Raw genomic sequence first — 19,275 nt, 5'->3', positions numbered from 1 at the left:
ATCTTGCATCACTTGCCCATTACACTAGGAGCTAAGCTAGTCAAACAAAAACTACGAAATATGAATCCACATGTGGCACTCATGGTTAAGGCTGAACTAAAGAAACTATTAGATGTTAGATTCATTCGACCTATCGACTATGCTGAATGGATTTCCAACATTGTACTAGTATCAAAACCAGATGGCAGTATCAGAATATGCACTGATTTCAGAGATGTCAACAAAGCCTGTCCAAAGGATGACTTTCCTTTACCCAATATCGACATAATTGTAGAACTCACAGCAGGCCATGCAATGCTATCACTAATGGATATTTTTCAAGCTATAATCAAATCAAGATAGCTCCAGAAGATCAAGATAGAACAACGTTTACCTATCCTTGGGGAACATACTATTGGAATGTCATGTGTTTTGGCTTAAAGAATGTAGGAGCAACTTATCAACGAGCAATGACAACAATCTTTCATGACATGATGCATACCTTCATGGAGGACTATGTGGATGATTTACTAGCTAAATCATTCACCAGAACAGAACATCTAAGCATCTTAGAAAAGATTTTTGACAAATTAGAGAAATTCCAAATCAGGCTCAACCCTAAGAAGTGTGTCTTTGGGGTTACATTAGGCAAGTTACTAGGCTACATAGTTTCAGCTAAGTGTATTGAAGTGGATCCAACAAAGGTACAAGCCATTATGGAGATGCCACCACCAAAGAACATCAGCCAACTTAGATCTCTACAAGGATGACTCCAATCAATTAGGCGGTTCATCGCTCAACTAGTAGATACAAGTCTCCCATTCAATCATTTGCTACATAAAAATATACCATTCAAATGGAAAGCCAAATGTGCAGAATCCTTATCAAGTAGTATCTAATGAACCCACCAGTTCTAGTACCACCAATAATAGGGAAGCCACTCGTTCTCTACATTTCAACAACATACATATCACTGGGGGCATTGTTAGCACAAGAAGATCAACAAGGCAAGGAACGAGCTATATACTACATTAGTAGGACATTGAATGGATGTGAATTAAACTATACATTCATTGAAAAGGCTTGTCTCATAGTGGTATTTGCCTCTCAAAAATTCTGGCACTACATGCTAGCTCACACAATTAAGCTAGTTGCAAAAAATTGATCCTCTCAAATATTTACTCAGTAAAGCAGCTCTTATAGGAAGATTGGCTAAATGGGTCATGATTCTCAATGAATTTGATATCCACTACACAGAGCGAAGAGCTATCAAAGGACAAGCAGTTGCAAATCAACTGGCAGAAGCACCACTACTTGGAAAACAAACTATGGAGATCGAATTCCTAGACAGGGACGTTCTTGCTATCTCTACCAAACAATGGACCTTATACTTTGACGGATCCTACACACAACATGGCTTAGGTGCTGGAATTCTGTTCATCACTCCTAAAGGACACACTATACCAAGATCATATAGGCTTATGTTTCCATGCACAAATAACATTGCTGAATATGAGGCATTGGTTATAGGCATCAAAATGGCCATAGAATAGAAAATCACAGGATTAATAGTCTTTGGAGATTCACAACTGGTTATAAATCAAATCAATGATGACTATTAGACAAAGGACGACAAGCTACTGCCTTATAAGCGAATGGTGGATGATTTCAAACAATATTTTGTACACATCACCTTTGAGAAAATACCAAGGTTGAACAATAGAGCAGTTGATGCAATGGCTGCTATCGCTTCACTACTACCAATTCCAAAGCAATAGAGTCGTTACAAGTTTCTGGTAGAGCAACTGTTCTCCCCGACCTATGACCATTCTAATTCCCATGATATCTATGCCTTGACCGGTTCGGATTCTCCATTATATGGACCGATATATGATTATCTTAAGAACAACATCCTACCCATTGACCTATCCCGAAGCCAAAAACGTAGCTTTATCTGACAAGCCACCTGTTATACTCTTACTGCTGATACTTTGTACCATCAAGGTCTAGATGGTACTCTTCTTCGTTGCCTTGATCGTAATGAATCTGACTCTGCTTTACACGAGCTTCACGAAGGTATCTGTGGCACACATTCAAGTGGTACTACTCTTACTAAAAAGATTATAAGAATGGGATATTATTGGCCGACAATGGAAAAAGACTCTTATCACTTTGCAAAGAAGTGTCCTAAATGTCAAATCCATGGCAATCTTATACATGCACCCACACAGGAACTGCAACCATTCACAACATCCTGACCCTTTTGTCAGTGGGGACTAGACTTGGTTGGCAAAATTCATCCTTCATCTTCAAATGGACACAAGTTCATTATAATTGCAACAGAATACTTTACCAAATGGATTGAAGTAGTCCCCATGACCACAATGACTAGGAAACAAATTGCCTCTTTTATCCTTAATTATCTAATCTGTAGATATGGTATTCCAAGTTCCATCATCATAGATAATGGATGACCTTTCAAGAATCAAGATGTGCGAGAACTATGTGAAAAATTCAAAATCCAACATCGTTTTTCTACACCTTACTACCCATAGGGGAAAGGTCAGATAGAAGCATCCAACAAAACAATATTGAAAATCCTAAAGAAAATAGTGAATGATGCAGGCAAAGATTGGCATGTACAGCTCAATCCAGCACTTTGGGCATACAAAACTAATATCCGCATACCTACAAGAGCTACACCATATTCATTGGTATATGGATCAGAGGCAATTTTACCCTTGGAGGTAGAAATTCCATCTCTCAGAGTCTCTTTGAAAGGCTTAATCCCAGATGAAGAGTATCGAGTTAACCGACTGCAGGAACTCAAACTTCTAGATGAAAGACGTCAACATGCCTATACTCATCTCAAAGCATATCAGCAACGCATGTGCAGAAGCTACAACCACAAGGTCATTCCCCGAATTTTTAAAATTGGTGACTTAGTACTCAAGGAAAATCCTAGAAATCAGCAAGATCGGGAAAAGAAAGGGAAATTCGAACCTAAATGGTTAGGTCCCTATGTCATCATATCAACCTATGGATCAGGTGCTTATCAACTAACAACTTCAGAAGGAGATGTGCTCGATGAACTAACTAACAAAATCCATCTGAAGAAATACTACACTTGAGTAGTCTAATGCACGGAAAAATAAAAAAAATAAAAAAATCAAGAAAAAACAAATAAAAAAGTACAATAAAAGCAATTGGGGAAAATGTGGCAATAGATGCTATTGTGAGAGGACAACTCCTCTATCTATATCCATACCATTATATCCATAGTAAAGCACTATCGGCCATCGCCTGATATTTTTATTACAATATCAATTGAGGACATACTTAGCGTAGTCACTATCTTGGTTTATCTGCATATCCTTTCACCACATCTCACCATGGCTTGGTAATCACTATACATATACACATTAAGAGGCACACTTGGCTAGGGGCAATATTAATCAAAACTTGCAGCACGTTCAAGCCATCAAAACTAGTCACAAACTCAGAACATCATATCCAACAAACAAAAACTCACACAATCACAAAGAAAAACATTGATCACTTAATAGGATTCACAAAATATGATGGATTATTTTCTGAGGTATCAAATGTTGCATCTTGCATAAAGTTTTGACTATTTTTGCACTTGAACTTTTTGAATTATTGGATCCTCTAAATTTTCTCAACAATCCTTCAAAGCTAGAGAAAGTCATGGGGACTCCAATATTTTCTTAGTTTTCTGTCTGTGAGGCGATCATCTGTACTGTGTAAATACTTGTCTCAAGACGTGATTCACAACATATCACTGAAGACATGATTCCACTTTATGCATACAAATGGTTTAATCTTGTCTATTTATATGCAATCCGCACTTAGGTAGTCTTGGTTCAATTATACCTTGACGCTTGTGCTATCTTGCAAAATAAAAAATCATGTAAATTTTTCTCAGGTCATTATGGTTCAATTATACCATTATGCTAGTATAAATTTTCAACATATCCCAAAACAAATCAATGCTCAATGATGATACATACAAAGAAAGAAAACAACATGTGGCTATATAGGGATGACAAATACAAAATGAGGATGCTCAAAATCATTTAGTTGCATATAAAATCAATTAGTTGCATATCATTTTACAATTAGTTGCATATCATATCATACATCTCATTTTCAAGATACATCTCACAGCATATCATATCATACATCTCATTTTCAAGATACATCTCACAACATCATGCATTATCACATCATATTCATCAAAAATCACATCACATGCATCTATCTAAGCATTGCATCATCATAGAATAAACAAAGGCATATATAAAGCATAATCCATAACACATCACATGAGGATCAAAGAAAATGGTGTCATATATATCTCAAAAAATGATCAATGTACAAAATATGTCATGTCTGTGTCCATACAAAAAATGATCAAAATACAATAGAGACAACATCTCTTAGGTATGACTATCTCTTGAGGGAGACGGTCTTGTTGTAGATGTCCCAGTACCTGGATCTCCAGGTGGATCCTATCTAGAAGGCCCTGTCACGCCTCTGCTCTCTTTCCTCGACCCACTCTCTTGGGATCAACTGGATCTCGACTGTGTAAAACTTTGCACTCGGCACTCCTGGGGCACTACATCCTCATAATGTCTCCTATAGTACTTCGCCTCCTTGGCTCTCAAAGCCAACTCTCTCAAAGTGTCTCTCATTGGGCCACCTACTGCCGCTCTCTGTAAACTCGCCGTGAGCTCCTCTGCTCAACCCCGTCGCTCTATCTCCATATCACGCTCTGTAGTCAGCTGAATAATCTGATGCTAATGTGCCAACAACTATGTTTGCAAATGTTGTACTGGCAACTGCAGTGATCTAATCTGCACATCCTCTGCATGCATCAGAATCCGCATCTACAGGGGTACTTGTGAAGGGGTACCCCCTGTCCCTTTACCTATCCTCGGTGCTGGTGGAGGTAAAACATTAGACCTCCTCCTCTCGGCCAGTCATCTGAAATCATCATGCCCTCCCACTACCGCTATCACCTCCCCAACCCGCTCCTCACCTCCAGCTCTGATAGCCAAACCTCCTCTCCCTCTATCCACCACCACCTGCCACACTACCCTCTCACCTTGTACCCCTCTGGCACCACCATCTCCACCTCTCTCTCCTCTCCTCCCCTAATCAAGTCTCCCTTAATCCAATCTCCCCCTCTCCCCTTGCCGACCTCAACCACCTCCTCCATCACCACCTCCTCCATCATCACCCCCACCATCACCACCTCCCTCATCTATCTCCTCACCAGCCTCTCCTACTGATCATCCTCATCATCAAAATCAGGAATCATCTCCACTGGATCTGATATTCGAGCCACTGCACGCACTACAAAGAGTGCTGCAAACTCATCAGTCATCCCTGCATCCACTATCTCAAGGACATAATCCCAAATCTGGACGGCTAAATGAAAGAACTCCTCCACTGCCATCGCGCTATCAATCGTAGCTCCCCAATCCGGAATATCCTATCTCCGTGGAGCATAAAAACATGCTCTCTGTGGAATCCCCTACTGTCGACCATACTGCCACAGCACCTGACTATGCAGAAACCTCTCAATAACAAAGGGCATCCGCCCTATCAGATACCTGGACATAAATACATGGGGCATCTCCATCCTGTCCTTTGCCCATACCTCGCACCCTGTATATGGTCGCTAGATGACCGTATTAATGTCATCCAAAACTCTCCTCCAGTCCTCTAGTTTTCCCACCTTACACTAGATAACTATCCCTTGGTATCCATATGCGTACGCACACCCAATAGGCCTATCTCTGTCCACCAGTGGCCTAGCCGCGGGAATATGCTCCCATGCCCATACCTGTAGTAGTGTCACTCCAGCTAATAAATTGCCATAACCTAAGTATACCACCTAATGTAAATCCCTATATAAGTGGGCTAGCATAGCCGACCCCCATGCAAATCGATGACACTGCATCACCATATCCTCTAGAACCAATCCCCACCTCACTGCTAGCCCTTTCGACCTACGGTCAGGACATAAGAACCCACCTATGAAACCTGCCAAAACTGATGGTAGAGGAGCATAATCGAAATCCAAGAACTCCTGCCAAGGGATCTCATACCCGCAAACAATATCATCCTACAAGATCCAACAAAGTGCCTCAGTCCCACCCTCCTCCATCTACTCATAGGGTAGCAATGCACCTACCACAAGAATCCATAGAATCTCGTAACAATCCTCAGGCGTCATTGTAATCTCACCTGTCGCCAAATGGAAGGTGTTCATATCATTGTGCCACCTCTCAGCCAATGCTGTCAATAAACCCCAGTTTATGATAAATCGAGGCATATCTAGCAATGAGGATAGGCCACACCTCTAAATGATATTCCTGTCAGCTTGTTTCAATCGTGGTATCAATGACCATGATCTCAAAAATCGCTCATGCGACTAAACCACTCCAAGATGCTCCTGTCAAAAAGAAAAGCAAGTCCAATATCAGTTTCCTCATCAAAACATAAATATCAACATCAAAGTCATATCAACACTTGAAACTTTGAAAATCTAAAATCAAGTTCCACATCATATCGATCCATCAAGTCATATCAACTTGTAATACAACTCAAGTTTCACATTCATATCAACTTGTAACACAACTCAAGTTTCATATCAACTTGTAACACAACTCAAGTTTTACATCCATATCAACTTAAAAAAACTCAAGTTCCATAATCAATACAACTTGTAAAACAACTCAAACTCCACAATTCGTATCAAAAACATTCATATCAAAAACCACATCATATCAAATCAACATCAAATTTCTATCAACTTGAAAAATCACAAATCAAATCAAGTTATATCAGAACTCATATCAAACAAACTTATCAAAACAATGACAACAGACACGCAGACTGACAATTTGCACCTATCTCGACAGAACTGACATCAACCTACCAATTTTCTTCATTCACAAATCACACTATACCAACAAATTTTTTCCCTATGTGCTAACCAATCTTGTATATGCACTAAACTGCTTACCATGCGCTACCCTGTCCTCCCTAAGCGCTACCTAATCCACCCTATGCGCTAGCCAACACCTACACGCTACCCTTTTCTCCCAAAGTGCCACCTAACCTATCCTAAGTGCTAAACTACCCTATGTGCTATTGTATCCTACATGTGCGATACGTATCTAACCCAATGCACTAGGTCACACCTACATGCTACCTAGCCCTACCCATGCGACCCCCTAGAAACCCTATGCGCTAGGTGTCTCCTATGTGCTACCCGTTTTACCCTCTGCGCTGCCCTGTGACCCCTAAGCGCTAACCTAATCCAAAGCGCTATCCCAATCTCTCGATGTGCTACCCTAAAATTTTCAGATGCTACCCTATTTCATTGAAACCTACGTGCTACGAAACCTATCGTATGCGCTACGCTTTGACCCCGATGCACTAAAACGTAAAATCCGCAGGACAAATTGAAAACATGACAAAAAAAAAAGATAAAATGAAAAATCCAAAAAGGGTCACTTTTGTCATGTTTTCAATTTGTCCTGTTTCTCCAAGTGTCACTTTCTCCAAAGTCAACAAGCACAAATGAGACAAAAAGGAATCACTTTTTCCCTTTTATAGGGTAAATTGAAATTAGGGTTACGTGGAGGAACGCAAAATTTGCTCGTGGTGTCTCATACAACCCTACCAAACATCATTTTCAGGAGATGAATCAATTTATCGCATTCAACATAGACCAAAATTTAAAATGCCATTAAATTTATCCAAATCAAATCAAATATTCAAAATTTTTGATTCATCTCTTGAGGGAGCATTATCAACATCATTTAATCAAATCTGGGGCACGACATGAAAATCTCAAAATGACATAAAAATTGATCATAACTAAATCATGACGACAAATCATTTTCTTTGAATCAACATGTGCACACACGTCACTTCAAAGAGGGGCAAAATGTAGACGTATAAAAATGACCATATTCCTAAATTAATATTTTATGTTCATTCTTCTATTTAGTTAAATCTAATTTAATTAAATCACCCACATTCTTCTATTTAATTAAGTAAATTATTCAATTTATTTAGTTAAATTCACTAGAACCTTTTACATCATTTAATTGAATAAATAATTTTATTTAATTAAATCCCTTCTTCTTACTTTTTAATTAAATTTACATTTAATGAATAGTTTATCCCAAATTGAATAAATCTAATTTATTTAATTTCCCAAGTTGCAACCAAATTGAAATAAAGCAATTTATTTTAATTAATCCTATTATTTCTCATCCACTTGCAAAATCCTACATCTCCCACTTGCATCTTAAACCCTATTCCTAATTTCTTCTAGATACCATCTAATCCTAATCAATTAATCTAAAACCATCCATTATCCCTTTTCCCTAAATTTGAGGAGGTCACTTCTCAAATTTGGAGTAAAGTCTCCAAAAAGCATTAAAGCCTTTATCCATTCAACAAGCTAACTTGTTGAATACCCCCAAATTTGGAAGGACTCTTACAAATTTGTCCCCAAAGTCTTCAAACCATTAATGGTTAACTAACCCTTAGTGGCATGGTTAGAGACTTTTTGACTAACTTAACCCTCATCTAACCCAGGGGTCTCATTAAGCATTCATTGCTTTGACCATGGTTATTCCTTTAACCTTTGCACAAGAGTTTACCCCTTGGGTAAAAGCTTTATCCATTGGATAACCCTAACTTAACCTTAACCCTTACCTCCTAAGGTAACCATGAGGTCTTCTCAAACATTTAATGCTTCTTACCTCTCCTCTCAACTAGCCTTATGTTGACAATTGTCACCATTTCATTGGTGAAAATTGAAAACATGGATTGACAACTTTCAAACTTGACCCTTGATTAACTCTTTCAATCTTGACCATCCATTGCCCTATTTTCACTATAAATAGAGCTCTCATTCCTCCATTTTAAGGATCCATGCAAGATTTTAGTATCTCATTTATGCTCAATTTTATTAACACATCTAGCTTCTTTTTGTAATAGGAATTAATCTAATAAGCATTTTAGACTATTTCCTTTGTCATTAGCTTAACTCATAAACTAGTATATCATGTTAGGATAGTATTGCTACTAATCTTGTCATCTTATAATCTAGTTTATTGTATTTGTAGAATCATGCATAGATAGGATGCATTTTAATAATTAAATCAATCATAAGTATCCCTTGTTCTTGCATTTGTCATCCCTAAGCCACTTTTCTCAGTGATCTGAGAGCAAAGGCATTGGCTTGAGGGACCTTGTGAGATAGAGAACCATGGAACCAACCTTGGGAAGTTGAGTCATTCTTCATGACTCCATAACTTGCACCAAGAAGTCCCATGGGTGTGTGAACAAGCCTCTTTGAGACCACATTTTCACTTTTTAAGTTTCATTGACCTACTTTTCCTGCACACAGTATGATTGATGTGTGACTTCATTTTGTGCAATACCAGTAAAATCTGTTTGGGCTAATCTAGGCCCCCAATCACTTTTGTGCTTATTATCAAGCATTATCCTTGGCCAATGTGTATTCATTGTCTGATGTTTTCTTTCCAAGAGTAGACAAAACTGATATTTTTTCAAAATTGACCACATTTGACCAACTTCCCATCAAAATTTTCACTTGCAAACAGTCAGTTTGTCCTTCAACGTCTCCGCCTGTCAAAAGTCTGAGCTTTAACATATCCGCCTCACTATTTTGAAATCTCCCCATTGCTTCGACTGTCATGCCCAAACTTTAAGGCAAGAACAGGATTTTTTTTTTTTTTAAATTCGCACTTAAAACATTTAAATTTTGCAAATATGAAATGCTCTAGTAAGTTTTCGTTTTGACTACATTTAGAGTTAACTCTAATCGCTAACTTAAGTAAGTGAAATTAAATTTAATTAATGCGGAATATTAATTTTCCAAAGAAATTATTATTGTCTCAATGATTTTAATCACTTAATTAAAATTCTCTAAAATGTTTGGCGAAGGAATTATTAAACTTCACTAATCAATAAATGCTTTAAGGAACTAATTAAATTAGTCCTAGCACTTTGTTTATAAATGTCTAAATTTGTTTTTTAATCATTAATTGAAATGTGTTCAAATTAAATCGACAAAAACATCATTTAATTTTCATAATGAACATTGTCCTATAAAGTTTAAATATTTCCCATAACCAAAATAGTCTTACCCAATTTATTATACAGTTTATAATAGTTTAAACTCCATAAATATTTAATTTAAAACATCTCAACCTATATATTTATATATATATATGTACGTATAACCATACTCATAATAAACTTCTACAAATTTTACAAACTTTATATTCAAAACCCTATATACATATACATATACATATACATATACATATACATATATATATATATACAAATATAATTATATATATATATATATATTTATATATATAAAAATAAAAGTGTTTTAACCATGCAAAACCTAATCCTTTATTTAATATAAAATATGCTCCTCATTTCTTTTTTTAATTTCTTTATTATCTTTCCACATATTACCCTAGCCCTAACCAGCTAGGGTTTTATTTTTTTATCTTTGGATTTTGCAGGGCTGAAGGATTTTTGGGTGGCGGCCATGGCCGAACTCGGCGAAGGGGATGGGGAAGGTGGAGGTTGGGCTATTGGTGGTGGTGGGCGTCGCTCACTGTGGAAACCACAGTGGCGGCAACCATTGTGGTCGCCCACAATGGTGACCCTTGGCCCGTCCACGGTGGACGCCCACTGTGGTCGCCCACAGTTGTGGCCGACCACGCCGACCAGTGGTTCGACATCCACCGTCCACTGTGTTTAACACAGTGGCTCGGCCCTGGTTCGGCCCGAAACCCTCCTTTGGCATTTTTTTTTTAAAGGTTTTAAAAAATATATATTTTTTTGTTTAATTAAAATGTATTAAAATATAATATATATATATATATAGGTATTTATATATATAAATATATTATATATATAAGTATATATATATATATATTTGTATATATATAATTATATATTTATATATATATTTTATATATAAATATATTGTATATACAAATGTATTTTAAATATAAGTATATATTTATATACAGTTGATGCATAAGGAAAAATTAGAGCTAATATTACTATGCATTTAATTTATATTTTTTTTGAACTTTTAAAATAGATTGATAACAAAATTCTGAATTAAACCCATGTATATTTAAAAAAAAAAGAAAAATACCTTGTTGCTAAATCATAGATGTACTATGTTAACCTTAGATTCATTTTCTGCATAAAGTAAATGACAAAATTAAATAATTTTATACAACAACTATAAAAATATATTTTTATTTAAGCTAGAAAATATTAAAATGAATCTTTAGAGATGACTACAATATTTTAGATCTTATTTTCTGCAAATAAATAAAATGACAGATTTAAATAAACTAAAACTGCACTTCCATAAACAGATCTAATTGTTTTATTTCCAGCCTTCTACATGCATGCTAAACTATTTCATTATTTTCCTATTTTATTTCCTCAGCTTAAAGAAGCAAAATAAATTTCTTGCTTTTCAAAATATTATATACTCAACAAATATTTATTTCAAAACTTAAAGAACTAAATCCAGAAATACTCAATTCATTTCTACAGTATAACATAATAAAATATTACATTTCTTTAAAGTGCATTTAAAGGACACTAACATCATTTTACAAATGGGTTTCTCATTTCTAATAAATGAGGACTTTCAAAGAATAATAATTACATTTACAAATATTTTTCTGCAACAATTAACTCCAGCCACTTCTACTTGTCCTATTTCTTTCTTCCAACAACTTGCAAATAAATCAAGAGCTATGACCATGGAGTGCTCACCTCCCAGCCTAGGATAACTAGTAGCCATCCCCGAGCTTGGAGAACCAAGCCCTATATAGGTTACACACATACAAACACAATAAACAAGGGAAAACAATCACAAACATATTCCCATCCCAGGGCTACACTGCATCACACAATGTGATGTCTTTTCAAGGGTGGTAGTGGACCAAGTACCCTGAGGAGACTGCAAGTAAGGAAAAACACAAAGCGTCCTCATGGAAACCAAAATATATCATAAGTACAATAGCCCCACATCCTTATGCCCCCCAAGACATTCAAGCCTTATTTCCCTCCTTATGACCCCCAAATGCATAAACATGCCATGCAACAAGGGTCACATAAATATCCCTTGAGAACACTCTCACAATGAAAGCCTCTCACTCGAGGGCTATCAAACTTCTACCACCCACAAGACCATACTCTCTCCCAAGAGCAGGAGGCCTTGGTTACTCCTAAAACACAGATTTCATACAAGAAGAAAAACATAGAACACAAAACAATTTTCCAAGAGAAACATACAAGAAACTAACCTATTTACACAAGCAAATTATTTTCAACATAACATGCAATATAAAAAAATATTACAAGAAAAGTTAAACCAACCTTCAAACTACCCAAAGGTATGCTAGATTTGTTGAGGATGAGCAGCCCAATTCCAAAACCCCTTGCTTCTCTACACTTAGCCCAAATTTCTAATTCAAATCTATCTTTTTCTTTCAAAATTCCCTATCTCCAAAAATGGAGAGTGGGTGATTACCCACTAATTTCCTCATTCTTTCTTAAGAAGGCCTTAGTGAGAGTTCTCACAGGTTTCTAAAACTGAAAAGGAAAGGTAGGGTAGAATGGGAAAGGGATCTCACATTCAAAGAGGAAGGTTAACAACTTAGATTATCCTTCTAATTTCAATTTTCGCTCAACTTAGGAAACCCACTTTTTAGAGTGTCTAAAGGGTCACATGGGAGTTGAAACATGCCTAAAATTACTCCTAACCCTTAGGTATACCTTATGGGCTCTAGGAAACACTCTTAAACTACCCCTAGGTGTCCATTTAACCCCTTTTAAACCCCTCTGAAGTTAATTTTTGGGTCAAACTTAAGTTGACCACCCCAAAGATTCTCTTCCCAAGGCAAATATGGAATCACATTAAATTAATTGAAAAAGCTATGGTTAAACAACTCCCTCCAAGAGACAATTCAAAAATCAAACATAAATCAACACATGTGTCAAGTGACACAATAAAAATACTTTTACAAAATTATACATGAAATCTTGTCTCTTGTTGGATTTACACAAATAAATAAATTCAATCTAACACACATGCAACATCCACTTTTACAAATAAAAATACTATACAAATGAGGTGTTGTCTCTCCAAATAGACAAACCCTGGTTTTACGAACGTACATAGGTCTAGGTTTGGTTCCCCATAATGTTTCCATGGTCACATGGATAATTTTCCTACGCATCTCAATTACACATTAGAGCTTCCAAATATCCTCATAAAATATTAAACACATGAATAAGAATACACATCAAACATTCTGCATACAATTGACATTAACAAATCAATATCTCATATATCCCAATTTATCCACATAAGCCATCATAATCCTTATAATTTCATTCACTTATTAGATACGCATCATATTTCCAACATCATAATAAAGTTCTGCAAATCCAGATATAGTTGACATACGTTAGTTCAAGATTATCCAATCAGTGGATCTTTTAGGATTTCAAATTCATAATACATCAAAATGTACACCATAAGGTGAAATAACTCTATAACTTGGTTCAATTACTTTTCTCATCAATCTATCTGTCTAACACAGTCCATTCTATTGAATTATATAGCATTTATTAATAGGGTCAAACATGGTCAACTAAGTAAATCAAAGCTTGGTTTGGGGAAGGCCTTACATCCTCCTCCCCTAGAGTTTGACTTACTCCTAGAAGTCGCATGAGTAGAATTACGAAGTAGGGACATAACATTTCGCACAATTTCAATGAGTTACTCAAAATCTTATCTTGCCTACTAGAAGGTTGAAATACCAAAATCAACTTATTTTTGTAATTAACTTACTATCTGCACAAGGTTAAATTCGTAGTATTTTTATTACATTTCCCTTCAATCTCAGGTAGGTGTTTACAAAGTTCTATCTTTCAATAACTTACATTAATGCGCCATCCAAACTATATCAATAACACACATCAACTCCCACAATCAAGGTTACACATATTGAATTTCTAGGAGTCCTAGTTTGTTTAGGATTTGTTTAAAAGCATGTTTATCCTACTGTATTCTCATCCATGCATGTTACTTAAGAAAATTGACATCACACTTAACCAAAATGAATCTACTTATTCTTCATCAAGGCACCTCATTAGGGTGTTAATAAACTATTTGCTAAACCATCCTAGGTGCATAATTTCTTCCAACTTTCTTAGGTGACAAGGCAAAATCAAATTTAGGTTCTTCAATTCCGCCTTTATATAGGGTAGTTTTCTACCACTAGGGATTAAAATGTTTTTATATTCCTAAGCTCCAAGGTTTAAGTTTCATAGGGTACACTATTTTCAATTCTCAAACATTAAGGTACATAACAATCCCATTCCAAGGGAGTGATGAAACTTATTAAAACTTATTTTAGATATCATCCATGCAATCATCTCCATACACATGCTAAATTTACTAGTCGACAATTATTACTTTTGCAATTCATTAGGTCTAGATCACACTATTGTTATAAATTTTTCTCTTTCAGGTTACTCTCAATTAATTTTATTTAGGAGGATCTTCCTTCCTTTATCTTAATTTGATAAAATATATTCTTTGTTAATTCTTTGTGCCTAATTTCACTCCTTGCGGTGTCCTCCCTTGACACACTATCAGTGGTTCAACAAACATGATAGATAATACACAAATCACATCACTAGGGCTAGGTATATCAACCATCAAAATGACCACTTGACACTTTACATGATGAAAAATACAAGTTACTTCTGCCAAGTCCAATAAAAGAAGAAAAATGCTGGCAATTAAAAGATACCAAAACTGGAAACATGGCAAGTGCCATAGTTCCAACAAAAAGAAACATAAATTTAGTGGTCCTCTCTTCATAAAAAAAATAAAAAATAAAATAAATAACAGAAAGTACTAGCCCCTAGGTCACAATATACTTTTCAAAGAAAGTTGAAAATACTGATAAATCAAAACTCGAAACAAGATGATCATATTGGTCATACCCTAGGGAGTAACCGCAACACATCACTCAAGATCACACGTCCTGAGTGTGTTAGGAAGTGATTATAAGACTCTTAAGGTTCTTAGATTCTTTATAATCCTTTATTGATTTATGAAATAAATTCTTATACACAAGAGATCGCATCCTTTTTTTTTTTGTTTTTTTGTTTATAAATTGTGTTCCATTTTAACCTTCACGTGCTTACAATTTCAAGCAACACTGTCTGATATAATCCACTATCTATTTAGGGTTATTAACATCCTTAATTATATTCTAATAGGTTCTTGCACTAACTCTACCATTCTCCATCCATGCCTCTTGCACTAATTTTTTTTTGAACACTTAATTATACGCAATCTATGCTTAATTAGAGGTTAAAGCTTAACAAGCTAATCCAACGAAACCTTAGGTCTCGATAAAAATCCTAGGTGATAGGATTAACAAATACGATAACTCCTATTATCAAGTGGATCGAATATATTTTATAAGGGCAATAATAATTTCACTCAAAAGTCCCTTTCATTACAATTATGTTTAATAGTACTTAATTAGATCACCTTCTACTAAATAGATGTTTATGTAGTTACTTGGTTCAATATCAATTATTTAATAAATATCCAATTTCCTCCATCCTATTAATACATCCCCCCTTAATAACTTAATTTAATATGGCTTCTATTAATTATCTTCATATGCTAAACCTTGATTCAATGTTACGTGGTAGCTCAAGTATCGACACTTTTATGTCTTACACACACGGTTGATAGTTCAGTACAAAATTGACACTTGTTTTCTTAGAACCACTTAGGATTTGTATAATGTAATCATATAATTTTACTAGGGACATCATTTATTTTCTTAGCACCTTATGCTAGCTCCTTATGCTTTTACCTCTAACATTCACTTGCCTTCATTAGGTGGGAGCTTGTTGCCAAATTACTAATACTTATGGTAAAGAGCCATTTGGGGTGGAATTATTGTCAAGTAAGGTCAATAACGATTGACAACAATTTCTACCCACACATTTCATGACATATTTCAAACAACTCGGAGAGTGGTCTTATTCTCTCCTACTTCTCTTATGGAACTATGAAATCAAGGGGGTGTGCACTCGAAAAGTGACCAACACCCATCCTTTTAATTAAAATTTAGTAAAAGGGGAGTTATCCCGTTCCATATTACCTATTTATATTTACTTACTAGCCCATTTCCGGCATATCACAACCTTCGATCTCTTCAATCTAAATAAACCATATTATCATCCTAACATCTAGTTACCCAATTACGGTATAACTTAAAGGTGTCCAATAATTACCAATGTCTTAAGGCTCCCATAATTTCTAAGTTCTCCCTTAGCTAACCACATAATTCAACTCCTTATCAATGTTCTCAAAAAAAATATTTTATACTTCCAACTAATTCTCATTAAAACTTTGGTATTAATTACTGCTATTCTATCTTTCCATAAGCCATTTCCATCCGCATGTTGCTTCATCCATACTTAATGTTTTCGTATCCTTTCACACTTGAGTGCCATAATTTGCAAAGCTTTTTCGATTGTGCCTAGTAGTTAAATTGTGATACATATTGTCTTGTACCTAGCGACTAACCATGATTGGGTTGCACTTTCCTCCTTAGTTTTTGAACAAATATTAGTTACTCATTCCTAGGTTATAAGATGCTAATACCTTTATACTCCTTGTATTTCAATGGAGATTTTTGTACGATCTCGAAATAAACTTTACTCTCTCTTCCATTATTTACTTTTTCCAAGATTATCTTCCCATAAAGGAACAAGTTGAGGTTTTACTTGCTTGTTTCCCCAATTATATAACCATAGATGAACTTTAGGGTTTATTGTAAAAACATGTTTTCACCCAAGAAGTTCATGTCTCCTTTCTCCTTATTTGACTCATCTATAGAATTACTAGGGTTTTTTGATCAATGAGATTGTCATTCATCATTTTAGTTCTTATCTTCAGGGTTATCCAACTCTAGCTTCACTGTATTGCTACAAACATTGTCTAACAAATGCTCTTAATAAGAAATCCAACATGACCACATTCTTAAGGTACCTAGTCTTTAGGATAGGTTAATGATTCTTTCTGAGATTCTCAAGAGTTCCTTTTAACTCTTCTTCATTTGTGTCTCCAATGACGACCTTGATCTTTTTAACCATCATAATTTCACATAGCTTAAAAACTTAACTTGAACTGTCTCGATCTTATTTATCTTGTTTATTGTGCCTTTATCTTAGGCCTAACTATCTTGCTTGACTTGCCGTGTCAAGAACATATCTCGATGGAAGGCATTCTCTTAGTTACCATCAAGAGTATTTTATTGTAGAATTTAACTCCTCATACTTGATTTGATTAGGGCAATTATTGTGTTTAGGTTCAAATTGAATGGTAACCTCATAAGTACAAAAGATCTAATTTTCATTATTAAACATTGAAAATACTTCATATAAATAATAATTTAAAATTTCGCAGCCCTTGGGGTTTTTATTATGCCATAAACCTTATGACTAATAAGTTCAAATTTCAGGGCTTTCAGTGACCCTTGGAATCTCTTGAATTGATATATGTTGATCTATTGATTTACAGGAATTTTCACTTATGTTCTGATTGATTGAAAAATAAGTTTTAAGGACCCGAAACCTTTACACCATAGTTATAATAAAAAGCTGAGAAAAAGAATTTTCACTTATGTTTCACTTTGTTATTTTGCAAGTTTTCACCTAGGTGTTACACTTCGAGCCATAGTTTGGTTTCAACTAAGTTATGAATGTAGCCCATGTTCACCAGTGTTTGAACCTAGGGCTCTGATACCAAAATGTCATGCCCAAACTTTAGGGCAAGAATGGGATAATGTTTTTTTTTAAATTCACACTTAAAACATTTAAATTTTGCAAATATGAAATGCTCTAGTAAGTTTTCATCTTGACTACATTTAGAGTTAACTCTAATCGCTAACTTAAGTAAGCAAAATTAAATTTAATTAATGCGGAATATTAATTTTCCAAAGAAATTATTATTGTCTCAACGATTTTAATCACTTAATTAAAATTCTCTAAAATGTTTGGCGAAGGAATTATTAAACTTCAGTAATCGATAAATGCTTTAAGGAACTAATTAAATTAGTCCTAGCACTTTGTTTATAAATGTCTAAATTTTTTTTTTAATCATTAATTGAAATGTGTTCAAATTAAATTGACAAAAATGTCATTTAATTTTCATAATGAACATTGTCCTATAAAGTTTAAATATTTCCCATAACCAAAATAGTCTTACCCAATTTATTATAAAGTTTATAATAGTTTAAACTGCATAAATATTTAATTTAAAACATCTCAACCTATATATATATGTATGTATGTATGTATAACCATACTCATAATAAACTTCTACAAATTTTACCAACTTTATATTCAAAACCCTATATATATATATACATATAAAAGTGTTTTAACCATGCAAACCCTAATCCTTTATTTAATATAAAATGTGCCCCTCATTTCTTTTTTTTTATTTCTTTATTATCTTTCCACGTATTACCCTAGCCCTAACCGGCTAGGGTTTTATTTTTTTGTCTTTGGATTTTGCAGGGCTGAAGGATTTTTGGGTGGCGGCCATGGCTGAACTTGGCGAAGGGGATGGGGAAGGCGGAGGTTGGGCGGTTGGCGGCGGTGGGCACCGCTCACTATGGAAACCACAGTGGTGGCGACCACTGTGGTCGCCCACAGTGGCGGCCCTCGAGCCATCCACTGTGGACGCCCACAGTGGCGGCGACCACTGTGGTCGCCCACAGTGGTGGCTGGCCGCGCCGACCACTGTGTTAAGCATAGTGGTTCGGCATTCGCTGTCCACTATGTTTAACACAGTGGCTTGGCACTGGTTCGACCCGAAACCCTCCTTTGCCATTTTTTTTTTTTAAGTTTTTAAAAAATATATATTTTTTTGTTTAATTAAAATGTATTAATATATATATATATATATATATATATAGGTATTTATATATTTAAATATACTATATATATAAGTATATAATTATATATATTTATATATATAAATATATTGTATATACAAATGTATTTTAAATATAAGTATATATTTATATACATTTGATGCATAAGGAAAAATTA

The sequence above is a fragment of the Cryptomeria japonica genome, chromosome 4 (genome assembly GCF_030272615.1).
Source record: "Cryptomeria japonica chromosome 4, Sugi_1.0, whole genome shotgun sequence".
Classification (NCBI taxonomy): Eukaryota; Viridiplantae; Streptophyta; class Pinopsida; order Cupressales; family Cupressaceae; genus Cryptomeria; species Cryptomeria japonica.
Note: the sequence above shows the minus strand (reverse complement) of the source record.